Below are 13188 nucleotides of genomic sequence, written 5' to 3'. Positions count from 1 at the left end.
ACAGTTCATTTCACTGCTGACCCCGCTTTACGCACGAAACTTCATTGCTAACTGAAGTGAAACTTGACAATAAATAATTGCAGCGAAGCAAGCGTTTTATTTCAGTTCAATAAAGAATTTGACTTTCACCGTTCCGCTATAATAGACAAGTGACAACGTACAAGATTACGCGCTTACAATTTAATTTTTGTGGTTACTGCCTTATTTAGGCAATAGGGAAAGATTGAAGTACGAACTAAGGGCGAGGGCGGGGCTTCACTGCAGACTTGAGTTGTATCCGACTATAGTCATCCATCTACGCGGGTTGCATAGCCCTGTTGATGCGTGCACCGTCGCAGTCTCTCAACATGGCACGTCTGACCCTCCAAAGAGCCCTCGACACCGCTGCCGCCTACTTTAGCAGCATTGGTCTGACCATCTCGGCAAACGAGATAGAGGCCCTGTTGCTTCATCCGAAAGCAGCTGCCCGCCGCTGTGCTTGCTTGCTCTGATTGCGACCTCCGAACCCTTCCCAGCCCGCTACGACGACTCGCTTTGTAAAGACAACAATGCGCCTCAACATCCCAACGGCACCGGCATGTCTCGCCACGTTCGGCGGACCGAGTATTGTTAGTAGATTCGCTGTCGCCTTCACTGTTTGCTTGGAGCAAGAGAACTCCTGGAAAAGGATGTTTCGCGTTGGTTTCCCACGGACCCCAGATGTCGTCGCAGTCAATGGTCAGACGCGGTGGCTACTGACTGCGGGGTCAGCTCTGGGATAAGAGGCACCTGCTCGGGTCAAGACCCCTGTCTACAAGAACCCTCTCACGTCGATGTGTTCAATGAAACCAAAGTGCGGAAGTGAGTATCTGAACCCTCCCCCTCAAAGGCGGGTTGACTACGATGAGCTTGGACGCTCCCATTGGTCGAAAGTTGAACGGCCGTTTTCCCTCACCTAGGGATCTACGGAGGACAGTGTTTTTAAGCAGCCGTTCTGCGGCTGCTCAGTGTGCTTTCTTTTTCAGTCATGCTACACTGATGAAATGTAACGTTCCCCCCCCCCAACCCTCATGTATATACTGTAAATAAATACCATATTCCTCGTTCTCAATAAAAGCAAGTCCCTCCCTTCAACAACGTCCTTAGCGTGGATGAGTCGGACGACGGCATGGGCTAGCTACCATCTATTTCATGCCCGACCCAACACTTACAATACCATGGATCACGGCGGTCAGGTACCTTGATCTACGGATAGTCTACCCGCTGACGTGGTTCCCCGCTACAAAGGGGCTGCTTGTCCACACCACTCGGGTTCGCAAGGCAGTATCTCACCTTCTTGCCCAGGGGACACATCTATACATCCAGGTGGGCCCTGTGGCTCTATGACGCCGCTGCCACACCACGCCTGCGGTACGCCCTTCCACTGGTTGCACCTTCCACTGGGCGTCTCGAAGAGACGCTCCCCAACCACTTCCCTCCAGCAGACGGCAGTCTCTCTCCTCCACGAGAGGCACGGGGAGCACCTCCACATTTTTGCCGACGGCTCGGTGGTACTATAGACACAGGCTCATCAATGGCAGCCTGCGTAGCACCCGCTCTACAGATGAGTAAGCTGTGTCTCCTCCCGGTACATGGAAGCTCAACAGGAGCGGAGGTAGCAGGCCTCCACCTTGCCGTCAACCTACTCGCGGAAGAGATGCCAGCAACCCCGGCAGCCATGTTCTGCGACTCCTAGGCGGGTGTTCTCAGCCTGCAGATGCCCAAGGGGCCCAGCCTGGGGGTCGCCCTACTCTCGACCAGACCCGCCTTTGTTGCTCAGTGGCTATGGTGTTAGGCTGCTGAGCACAAGGTCGCGGGATCGAATCCCAGCCACGGCGGCGGCATTTCGATGGGAGCGAAATGCGAAAACACCCGTGCACTTAGATTTAGGTGCACGTTAAAGAACCCCAGGTGGTCGAAATTTCCGGAGTCCTCCACTACGGCGAACCTCATACTCAGAAAGTGGTTTTGGCACGTAAAACCTCACATTTTTTTACTCTCGACCAGGCTAACGGCACTCCTAGAAGCGGGCTGCTCGTTGTCCTTGCGCTGGCTTCCAGCCCACGTGGGGATCACGGGCAACGAGAAGGCCGTAGCCCTTGCAAGGAGTGCCCACCACTCCGCGGTCTTTCTCAGCTTTGCAGTGACAGCTGGAGACTTTACACGGCACAAGCTGCGACGACATCTACTGGTTTGCCACCCGGACAAGCGGATGTACCTGGGCCGCCCTCCGCGGCCACTGCCGCAGCGTGGCCTTGCTCGCAGGAATACTTCGCTCTTGCTGCGCTTGAGAGTCGGCTGCTGCTGGACAAGGGCATATCGCTACCGGCTTGGGCTCGCCGCTTCACCGGCCTACGGCTCCTGTGGGGAGCCTAAACACTCTGTGAAGAAGATTGTGAAGACGCGTTTCGCTGTACCGTCGCATCGCCAACGCGCGGCTCGGATCTGCGCGCGCTGCTGGTTGCTGGCGTCGTTTTGGACGGTGCCTCGCCTTTCCCGGTCGCTGTGCCCTTTGCATAAGGAGCCGCTAATAAATCTCTTCTCAACTGGGACACCTGCTCCTGGCCTGCCCGGCGTACCTCTAACATCCGTGCGTGCATGCGGGTGCGCCGGAGAAAATAGTGTCCTTTCTTTTAACCAGGCCGGTGCAGACGAGTGTACTGGGGGTAGAGGCTACGATGTCGCATGCTGTACCTGACTGACTGAACTGTGGCCAATCATAACAGGCTGCGCGTCGTTTTCGGCATTAGTAGACTGAAAGCGCCTATAACGTTGCACTTAACCCGACTTCGCACCCAGATGCGTATATTCCCTTGCCTGAGCACTAAACGCCGATGTGTTTCCTTTCAGCAACAAATTTAGACAAACTGCAGCTACATACGTGCATCGCAAATGCGCAGCGCAGCGCCTGATGACAACTCCTGTATGCATACAATACAGCGCGCAGTCTATAACAGCATGGGGTAAGATTATTTTACCTTCTAAGAAGATGAGCTCACCTACCTCTGTGGCACACGGTCACTCCAGCGCTCGGCTGCCTAGTGAACTAGAATATATTCTAGTTCACTACAGCATGGATATTGGGGAGATGTTTTCACAATTCGCTCGTCTGTCTAACGAGGGGCTCCCGCGCCCCGCCACCTTCATAGACGACACACGTCACGTGCACGGCAGCTTTTTTTTTTTTTTTTTTTTTCCCCCGTTTGCTTGGCTCGCGACGAGTGTTAACCGGGCGCGTTCTCGCGCGCAGGATGGTTCGCTTTGCTCCACGTGCGATCGGTCTGGCCTGTTTATTAACAGCTAGAACGATCACTGGCTGCTGCCAACGTGCGATTCGCGGTTATTTCGTCACGAAGAAAGTCGGGCGAGTGCGCAAATCGGTGGCGATTCACACCGCTGTCAAGGGGACACTTTCGATCGTGGACTACCTCGATCCAGATAGAACTAAATTCGGACCGAGCGCTGCTAGTCATTTTCAATCGCAATTGACTTTGTCCGTCCTTATCCAAAGTATGATCTAAACGTTTGATTCGGATTGACCCCAATCGCTAATGAAAGCAGAGAAGCCTGTATGCAGTGAAAGCTGGTGTTTAGAGGATGAACGTTTGCATAGTTGCGCGTGACTTGCTGCGCCTACTTGCGTGAACGGCGCGAATTTGGGCACAGATAGTGTTTGATGATCTCTCTTAAAGCGCTGTAAATTTGTTCGCTTATCACTTATAGTTTTCGTGCTATAGAAACGAAGGAATTTCACATTCTTATCTAAAGCAAACGAATGTATGCTTCTGTTTTGACGGGTAAACCGAAGGCATAGGTATTTAATCAATCTTTTTTTTTTTTTTCAGAGCCACTTAGCCTTAGGAAACAGTTCTAGAAAGCCATTATATATAGTAATCCTCGGTCCGTAAGCTGCGTAAAATTTTTTGTCCAGTCCATGCTTAACAAAAAGAAAAAAGGATAAAATGTAAGAAAGAAAGTGGGGCGGTTATTGCCTAACTTGGCTATCTTTTTTTTTTTTTGCAGTGTTTACATTGCGCCACATTTTTTTATCCCTCTTTGTTCGTTCTTTTTTTTTTTTTTGCTTTTTGCCTTTAACAACTGCATAAATTTTGTCACTCCCGTTGTTATATCTGTTACACTATATCGATTAGAGCTAGTTTGTTTGGTTTTTCTTCTTTTTTCTTTTCGTTATAATTTGATTTTCTTGCAACTAATATATTATTATGCTATCCACTGTTATGCTGCCAACTATGTCACAATTCTGTTGTAGTTACTAACCGAGGGTCCCGTTTTCAGTATCATTACTTTGGGACCCTCGTCTGTATATTACATTTATGTACCTATGTTTTTTTTCATATGAGTAAACTTCAACTTCATAGTGGATATGGCGTTGCACTGCTAAACTCAAGCTCACGGGTTGAAACCAGGTCGCGGAATTTGATGGGAACGAAATGGGAAAACACTCGTGCTTGTGTTTAGGAGCATGTTAGGAACCCCAGGTGGTGAGAACAATAATCATATCGCCAGACCTAGCACGCCCGAATTTTTTTAATTAAAGAAAAAGAAGGTAGCTGCGTCATTCGACGTTTTTCTAGAGGTGTAAACGAGAGAAATTATTCTCGAGTCTGATTTCTGAGAAAAACACGTTACGCTTACCTCACATTTCATACCTAAATGTAATGCCGGCCGTTCCCAAAAATACGTTCGCTCAACTGAACAGCTTCTGCATTAAATACGGCTGCTTTCATTTATCTGATGCACTATCACAAGGACAACAATGAAGCAATTAAAAGAACGGCATGCCTCACATACACGTAGAGATAGTTGTAGATCTTGTTTGAAGTCGTAGGCGATCTCACCGCTGCCAACCAGATGTTTGGATCCGGCTGCTGGTACGATCTGTTGGGAACTCGGCGCTGACGCCCGTGGTTGTACCTGGGTCGCAAGCCCCAAGGGTAGCGTTGGCCTGGCGGCCTGGGGTACAACTGGAAGCATCCGAAGGTCCCGGCAAAGCATGAGTCGACTGGTAACAACGAAACAACTTGTTTATTTTAACATCGCAAAGAGTTGGCGGTCAGGTTTGACCGTAGTAGAGAGACGGGAGAGCACTTCACTCAACAGAAGAAATCGGAGCCCTCCTCTTGGCGTCCGGGGGCAGCTGTTTTTATACTCTCGCAGTTGAGGGCAAGAAGGAACCCCTCAAAAGACGAGCACGTGAATGTACAATGGGCTAATGGTGACGCACACTGTCGTAGCGATGCCGTAGCACCATGTCGAGCACGATCTCGTAGCACCCCGTCGTGGCGCTGCGCACGATCTCGTAGCATCCTGTCGTGGCGCTGCGCACGATCTCGTAGCACCCTGTCGTGGCGCTGCCGGTCGGACACAATGACTGAAACGAGAGGATGGTCCCTGCTTTGGCATCGCCTGTTTCGGGCACAATGACTGGAACGAGATCCCTGCTTTGGCATCGCCTGTTTCGGGCCCAATAACTGGAATGAGATCCCTGCTTTGGCATCGCCTGTTTCGGGCACAATGACTGGAACGAGATCCCTGCTTTGGCATCGCCTGTTTCGGGCCCAATAACTGGAATGAGATCCCTGCTTTGGCATCGCCTGTTTCGGGCACAATGACTGGAATGCGAGGAAGATCCCTAGGCGGTCGCATCGCCGCAGACGCACCTGGAAACACCTGGCGATGAGTGTTGCGGCGCCGACGATCGGGCCAAAATGTCTGCCGCCCCGCCGCAGTCGCGCCGGCAAAACCACGTGTCGCAGGCGAAACGCAACAGACCGCCCCGCCGGGGGAAGGAGATCCCGATGGACAGGGGACTGCATCCGCTGTCCGGAGGGATGTCGCTCGATGATGCTCATAACCGAAGTCGGGCGTCCCTCGACGTTTCTTGAGCGCAGCGCACAGAGAAGGCCTCGTTCTCTTGTTCAGGTTCGCACGGGACACTGCAAAGTGACTTCGGGAGAGTTCACATTTTTGTTCTCGTTCCCGGCAAGCGTTAGAACTACGCTGAAACTCAACCGCTCAGTCAGCAAGCACGGCACAACCCTCACTAAGCCCTGCCAGGCTCTTTCCCCTTTTTATACCACTGCCTAGTTCCTTACAGTAGTCTAGCATCACTCAGAACGCGTCCACAAATTGAAAAATTGCACTAGAAAGCATATCATCACTTTGAAACACTAAACAAAAGCAATATGTTAAAAAAAATCCTGCCTCAGGAAGAAAAACATCAGTAACAAACAATTTTGAGGCTGATTCCTACGTTAGGGGCTTCGACTTAAGCCATCGGCGTTACCGTTGAGACTCCCCTTTTTGTAACGCACCTCAAAGGAATATTGTTGTAAAGCGAGGCTCCAGCGCAGGAGGCGGCCATTTTTGGGAGAGATGGTCTGCAGCCATTGGAGAGGGCAGTGATCCGTCTCAATGATAAACCTCGAGCCGGCTAGATAGCATGACAATTTCTGAACGGCCCACACGAGACACGCACACTCTTTCTCGGTGGCGCTATACGCCTGCTCACGACTGGTCAGCTTACGACTAGCATACAGGACGGGGTGTTCTACTTCTCCATTTTCCCGTTGGCACAGTACAACGCCCATGCCTCGCTCACTAGCATCGCACTGAACAATGAACCCTTTTGTATAGTCTGGCGATCGTAGCACAGGCTGGCTTGTTAGGGCACTCTTTAGGGCGCTAAAAGCTCTTTCCTTGGTCTCGTCCCAGACGACTGTTTGAGGCTCTGTCTTTCTTAGAGCATCCGTCAGGGGAGCCGCGATATCAGAGTACCTAGGGATGTACCTCTGATAGTAGCCGGCGACACCCAAGAACGACCGAATATCGGTCTTGGTGCGCGGTTGCGGAAAGTCTCGCACAGCGGCCACTTTTATTTCAGAGGGGCGGCGACGACCCTGACCAATCACGTGACCGAGGTAGACAACCTCGGCCTGTGCTAACTGGCACTTAGGAGCCTTGACTGTCAAGCCCGCTTCGCGCAGGCGGGTTAGCACTGCCCGCAAGTGTGTCATATGCTCAGACCAGGATGCGGAGAATATCGCTACGTCGTCTAGATACGGTAAAGCGAATTCTTGCTGTCCCCGCAACACTTTATCCATGAGACTTGAAAAACAGTATGGCGCGTTCTTCAAACCAAAACTCAACACTTTAGGACGGAATGTTCCCATTGGTGAAATGAACGCCGCATACCTACTAGCCTCTTCTGTAAGTGGAACCTGCCAATAACCCCTGACAAGATCTAGGGTGGAAATAAACTGAGCGCTACTAACTTTCTCAAGGCGCTCCTCGATGTTAGGGATCGGATAAATTTGATCCTTAGTGATGGAATTAAGCCTGCGGTAGTCGACGCAAGGACGAGGTTCCTTGCCCGGTACCTCAACTAAAATCAAAGGGGAGGTATAATCACTCTCACCTGCCTCAATAACACCGAGCTGGAGCATTTTCTTTACCTCAGCCTCCATAATATCGCTCTGGCGGGGTGACACCCGATACGCCTTGGATCGTACTGGCTCTGTGGAGGTAAGTTCTATATCATGAGTAAGTACAGAAGTCCTACCAGGCCTCTCAGAGAACAGACCTTGAAACTCTTGTAATAGCTGGTGTAGTTCGGTTTTCTGCTCGGGCGACAGCGGTGCTTTACTGATAAGGTCACTAATGACTTGACCGGTGTCTTCCCTGTTCGTCACTGAGCCTAGTCCCGGAAGCTCGACCGGAAGCTCTTCAGGAACGTTTACCATCATGCACACCACTGCTTCCCTTTGTCTATAAGGTTTGAGCAGATTACAGTGGTAAACTTGCTGTGCTTTCCGCTTTCCTGGCAGACTTATCACGTAGTTAACGTCCGACAGTTTCTGAACAATTCGTGCTGGGCCCTCCCACTGCACGTCTAGTTTGTTGTTTAGCGATGTGCGCAATATCATGACCTCATCGCCAACCTCAAAACGACGGGCCCTGGCTGTCCGATCATAATAAACCTTGGCCCTCTGCTGGGCCTTTGTCATTGCTTCACCTGACAACTCCTGTGCCCTTCTTAAGCGTTCGAGGAGCTTAAGCACGTACTCCACCACGACTGGGTCGTCGCCCCTACCTTCCCACGATTCTCGAAGCATGCGAAGCGGAGATCGAAGCGAGCGACCGTACACCAGTTCAGCTGGCGAAAACCCCGTAGCCGCATGCGGCGCGGTCCTTAAAGCAAACATCACCCCAGGCAGACACAGCTCCCAGTCAGTTCGATGTTCAAAACACAACGCTCTCAACACGCGCTTCATGACGGAGTGGAGCTTCTCAACGGAATTCGACTGTGGGTGGTACACTGAGCTGTGTAGCAGCTTTACCCCACACCTTTCGAGAAAAGTTGTCGTCAAAGCGCTAGTAAACACTGTGCCCTGATCTGATTGGATTTCCGCAGGAAAACCAACTCGCGCAAATATGGACAGTAGTGCATTGACTATCTCAACTGAGCTGAGTTCTTTAAGCGGCACTGCTTCAGGGAACTTTGTCGCTGGGCAGATCACAGTCAAAATGTGTCTGTACCCCGTGGCTGTTACCGGCAGAGGTCCCACTGTATCAATAACGAGCCGTCTAAAAGGCTCCGTTATGATAGGTACCAATTTCAACGGCGCCCTTGATTTGTCCCCTGGTTTGCCCACCCGCTGACAAGTGTCACATGTCCTCACGAAATGGTCTGCGTCCCGAAAACACCCTGGCCAATAGTACTCTTGCAAGAGACGGTCCTTAGTTTTCTTAACTCCTAGGTGTCCGGACCACGAACCCCCATGTGACAAGCGCAACAGATCCTGACGATAGCATTGAGGCACGACCAGCTGATCGAACTCCACTCCTCTGCGGTCTAGATACTTCCGGTACAGGACTCCCCCTCTTTCCACAAAACGCGCAGTTTTCCTGGCGATACCTTCTTTGACATTGCAGCGCACGTTTTCCAGGCTGCCATCCTTTTTTTGCTCGGCTATCAAAGCCGACCGGCTGACTTTTAGCAACCTATCAAGTCCGTCTGACGTAGGCGCGATGAGCAAATCAGTAGATAGCTCTTCTAACTTTCCCGAATCGGGATTTTCCTCTCCAGTATCTGGCGCCTTCAACGCTACAGACTCAATTTTATTCAGTTCGGGCGTGCTCTGAATATCAGCTTGCTGCGCCTCTGACCCTTTTTCGTTGTTTGATAACGTCGGCCCCGCAACTACCGCCTTTGCAGCGAGCTCCCGAACCTTCGATCTGGTTAAGGCCTGAACACTAGCTTCACCAAACAAAAGCCCCTTCTCGCGCAGGAGGTGATCGGACCTGTTTGAAAATAGGTACGGGTACTGGGGTGGCAGCATAGATGACACTGCGGCCTCCGTCTCAAGCGCTCCGAAAGGTCCTTCAATAAGCACTTTTGCTACCGGCAGACACACGCTATGAGCTTCCACGGCTTGCTTGATCCATGCGCACTCGCCCGTGAACATATGGGGTTCTACGTAAGATGGGTGAACTACATCCATCGTAGCTGCGGAATCGCGAAGCACTCGGCACTCTTTCCCGTTCACGAGGAGGTCTCGCATGTAAGGCTCGAGAAGCTTCATGTTCTCGTCCGTGCTGCCTATTGAAAAAAACACAACTTTTGGTGTTGTTTCCGGACACTGCGCCGAAAAGTGACCCGGCTTCTGGCACGTATAACAAACGCCCGCTCGCCTCATCTCGAACCGCTTTCTGCGTTCGGCTTCGGCTGCCGTCTCTTTACGTTTGGTCGGATTGCTTTCACTCGCATCCCCACTACGCGTGTCCCCCTTAAATCTCATGGGCGTGAACCTTGGCCTCTCAGACTTGGAGCCAAATTCACCCTTTTGACCGTCCTTAGCTCCGCGAGCTCGACGCGTCACAAACTCCTCGGCTAGCTCAGCGGCTCTAGCCACCGTACTCACGTCTGGCCTATCCAAGACCCAGTATCGCACGTTCTCCGGTAACCGACTATAAAACTGTTCTAGCCCGAAGCACTGCAGAACTTTATCGTGGTCACCAAACGCTTTCTCTTCTTTGAGCCACTCCTGCATGTTCGACATAAGCCTATACGCAAACTCTGTACATGACTCACTTTTGCCTTTCTCATTTTCCCGAAACTTCCGACGGAACGCCTCCGCAGACAGCCGGTACTTTTTTAGCAGACTCGATTTTACTTTGTCGAAATCCTCTGCCTCCTCTCTATCCAAGCGAGCGACTACGTCGGCCGCCTCGCCGGGTAACAAAGTGAGCAAGCGCTGTGGCCACGTTTCCCGAGAGAACCCCTGCTTCTCGCACGTTCGCTCAAAGTTAACCAGGAACAAACCAATGTCCTCTCCAAGCTTAAACGGCCGCATCAGGTCAGTCATTTTGAACAATACGCGTTCTCCTGCACCGTGTGCCTGACTTCCATTACGAGCGCGTTCCATTTCTACCTCAAGACGCTTCATTTCCAAAGCGTGTTGACGGTCACGCTCTTGTTGCTCTCGCTCTTTCTGTTCTTTACGTTCACGCTCTTCTTTTTCTTTTGCAGTCTCCCTCTCTTCAATAGTCTCAAGGCATTCCGACAGCTCGTCATCCTCAGCCTCTAACTCAAGAATAGCCTTTAGCAGTTCTGGTTTTCTGAGTTTGTCTGAGACATCCAGACCCAACTCTCTTGCAAGCTCCAACAATTTCGGTTTGCGCAACGACTTCAAATCCATGGCTGCTCTGAATGCTGCTTTCTCTACTGCTTACTATTGTCTTGCCGCAACTAACCCGGCAGCAACGACAACCACAATTACCAGCTCTGTTTCTGACACTAACAAAAAGCCTGGCAAAGCTCAGAAGAAGAAAGTCCCGCACTCACCAAACCTCGCAGGCAGGAATTCCACGCAGTCGTTCCGCTGCAGGCAACCAGTCGTCACACAGGGCTCGTTGCACTGCTCCCGGATCGTCGTTGAGCTGCTCAGCATACAGTCAACTGCATCTCTTCGCTGCTGGCCTCCGTTGTCGCGATCTCGCCGCTGGCAGACCGTTGTTTGAAGTCGTAGGCGATCTCACCGCTGCCAACCAGATGTTTGGATCCGGCTGCTGGTACGATCTGTTGGGAACTCGGCGCTGACGCCCGTGGTTGTACCTGGGTCGCAAGCCCCAAGGGTAGCGTTGGCCTGGCGGCCTGGGGTACAACTGGAAGCATCCGAAGGTCCCGGCAAAGCATGAGTCGACTGGTAACAACGAAACAACTTGTTTATTTTAACATCGCAAAGAGTTGGCGGTCAGGTTTGACCGTAGTAGAGAGACGGGAGAGCACTTCACTCAACAGAAGAAATCGGAGCCCTCCTCTTGGCGTCCGGGGGCAGCTGTTTTTATACTCTCGCAGTTGAGGGCAAGAAGGAACCCCTCAAAAGACGAGCACGTGAATGTACAATGGGCTAATGGTGACGCACACTGTCGTAGCGATGCCGTAGCACCATGTCGAGCACGATCTCGTAGCACCCCGTCGTGGCGCTGCGCACGATCTCGTAGCATCCTGTCGTGGCGCTGCGCACGATCTCGTAGCACCCTGTCGTGGCGCTGCCGGTCGGACACAATGACTGAAACGAGAGGATGGTCCCTGCTTTGGCATCGCCTGTTTCGGGCACAATGACTGGAACGAGATCCCTGCTTTGGCATCGCCTGTTTCGGGCCCAATAACTGGAATGAGATCCCTGCTTTGGCATCGCCTGTTTCGGGCACAATGACTGGAACGAGATCCCTGCTTTGGCATCGCCTGTTTCGGGCCCAATAACTGGAATGAGATCCCTGCTTTGGCATCGCCTGTTTCGGGCACAATGACTGGAATGCGAGGAGGATCCCTAGGCGGTCGCATCGCCGCAGACGCGCCTGGAAACACCTGGCGATGAGTGTTGCGGCGCCGACGATCGGGCCAAAATGTCTGCCGCCCCGCCGCAGTCGCGCCGGCAAAACCACGTGTCGCAGGCGAAACGCAACAATCTGCTGTGTCCGGTGAAAAGGTACCACATTTGGTACCCAGTCTTAATGGGTTAACATGGCGAGACTCTCAAAAAAATGTTTTCGTTGCCTGAATAAAGTTAGCAGATTTACAGGCTGCCACAGAGTGGGGCGTTTATATTGAATGACGACTAGGAACTCGTTCAGCAGAACTGATTAGCACCCTCTCGGGAACGATTGCGCCTCTGCGCAACAGCCTCGGCTCTCATTCGTAAGGAGTCCTCGCTTGCATCGGCCCCTAACGATCGAGACTTCAAAAATGCTATTACGCGTTACATACGAACGAAAACGGCTGTTCGATAATTTTAATATTGAATTCTGAAGTCGAATACGACCAGCATATACCATTCGATTAGACTATATGTTTCTACTTCATTTCGCCTGCTGGCACATTGAAGGAGATCGCCAGACAAGCCACAGAGATTAAATTTGTAAAGAGTTCCCGGTCTCCCCGATTTAGTCTGTGTACATAGGCAATATTTGTTCTCTAACACTACTGTTCATATTAACGTCCAAAAATTGCCTTGATTCCTCTTCTCCGAAAGTCGACTGGTTCACCTAGTGCTATAGTGCAGCGTTTAAAAGGAACACGGCCATTCCGGTCGGGAGCTTTCACTTCTTCGATCTGCGCATTTAGACTAGTTGATATTTTTCTCTTGCATATATGCCGTGCATATATATGTCTAAGTACCCCTAGATTTACCTAGAAGTGCACTGGTCATCTCCATCTCTTTCCGCCACGCAATTAATAAACCTAGTTTATTTCACTATAATATTGCTTTCTGAGATCATTTTCCCTGATCAATATTCCATCAAGGAGAAGCGCGCGTAAAATGACACGATATCAATAAGAGAGAGAGAGAGAAAAAAAACATTTATTCGAACCATCGAGGTGGTTGCTCTTGAGGTCGAGTGGGTGGTGTCCTCATTCCAGGACTCCACTGGCCATGGCTGCTCGACGTACTTGCTGGACGAGAGCTTCTTGTCCCGCCAGGGTATCGCCGGTCAGCTGTACCTCCCACCGCTCAAATGACGTGCTAGGCGTCTGTAAGTGTTGAGGCTTGCCCCCGCACCCCCACGAGATAGAGAAGAGTGTAGGGCGTGTGTCGCCGCACCAGGGGCAGATGCCGCGATATGTATGTGGGAACATTTTACTGT

This window comes from Dermacentor variabilis, chromosome 2, assembly GCF_050947875.1.
Source record: "Dermacentor variabilis isolate Ectoservices chromosome 2, ASM5094787v1, whole genome shotgun sequence".
Taxonomy (NCBI): domain Eukaryota; kingdom Metazoa; phylum Arthropoda; class Arachnida; order Ixodida; family Ixodidae; genus Dermacentor; species Dermacentor variabilis.
Note: the sequence above shows the minus strand (reverse complement) of the source record.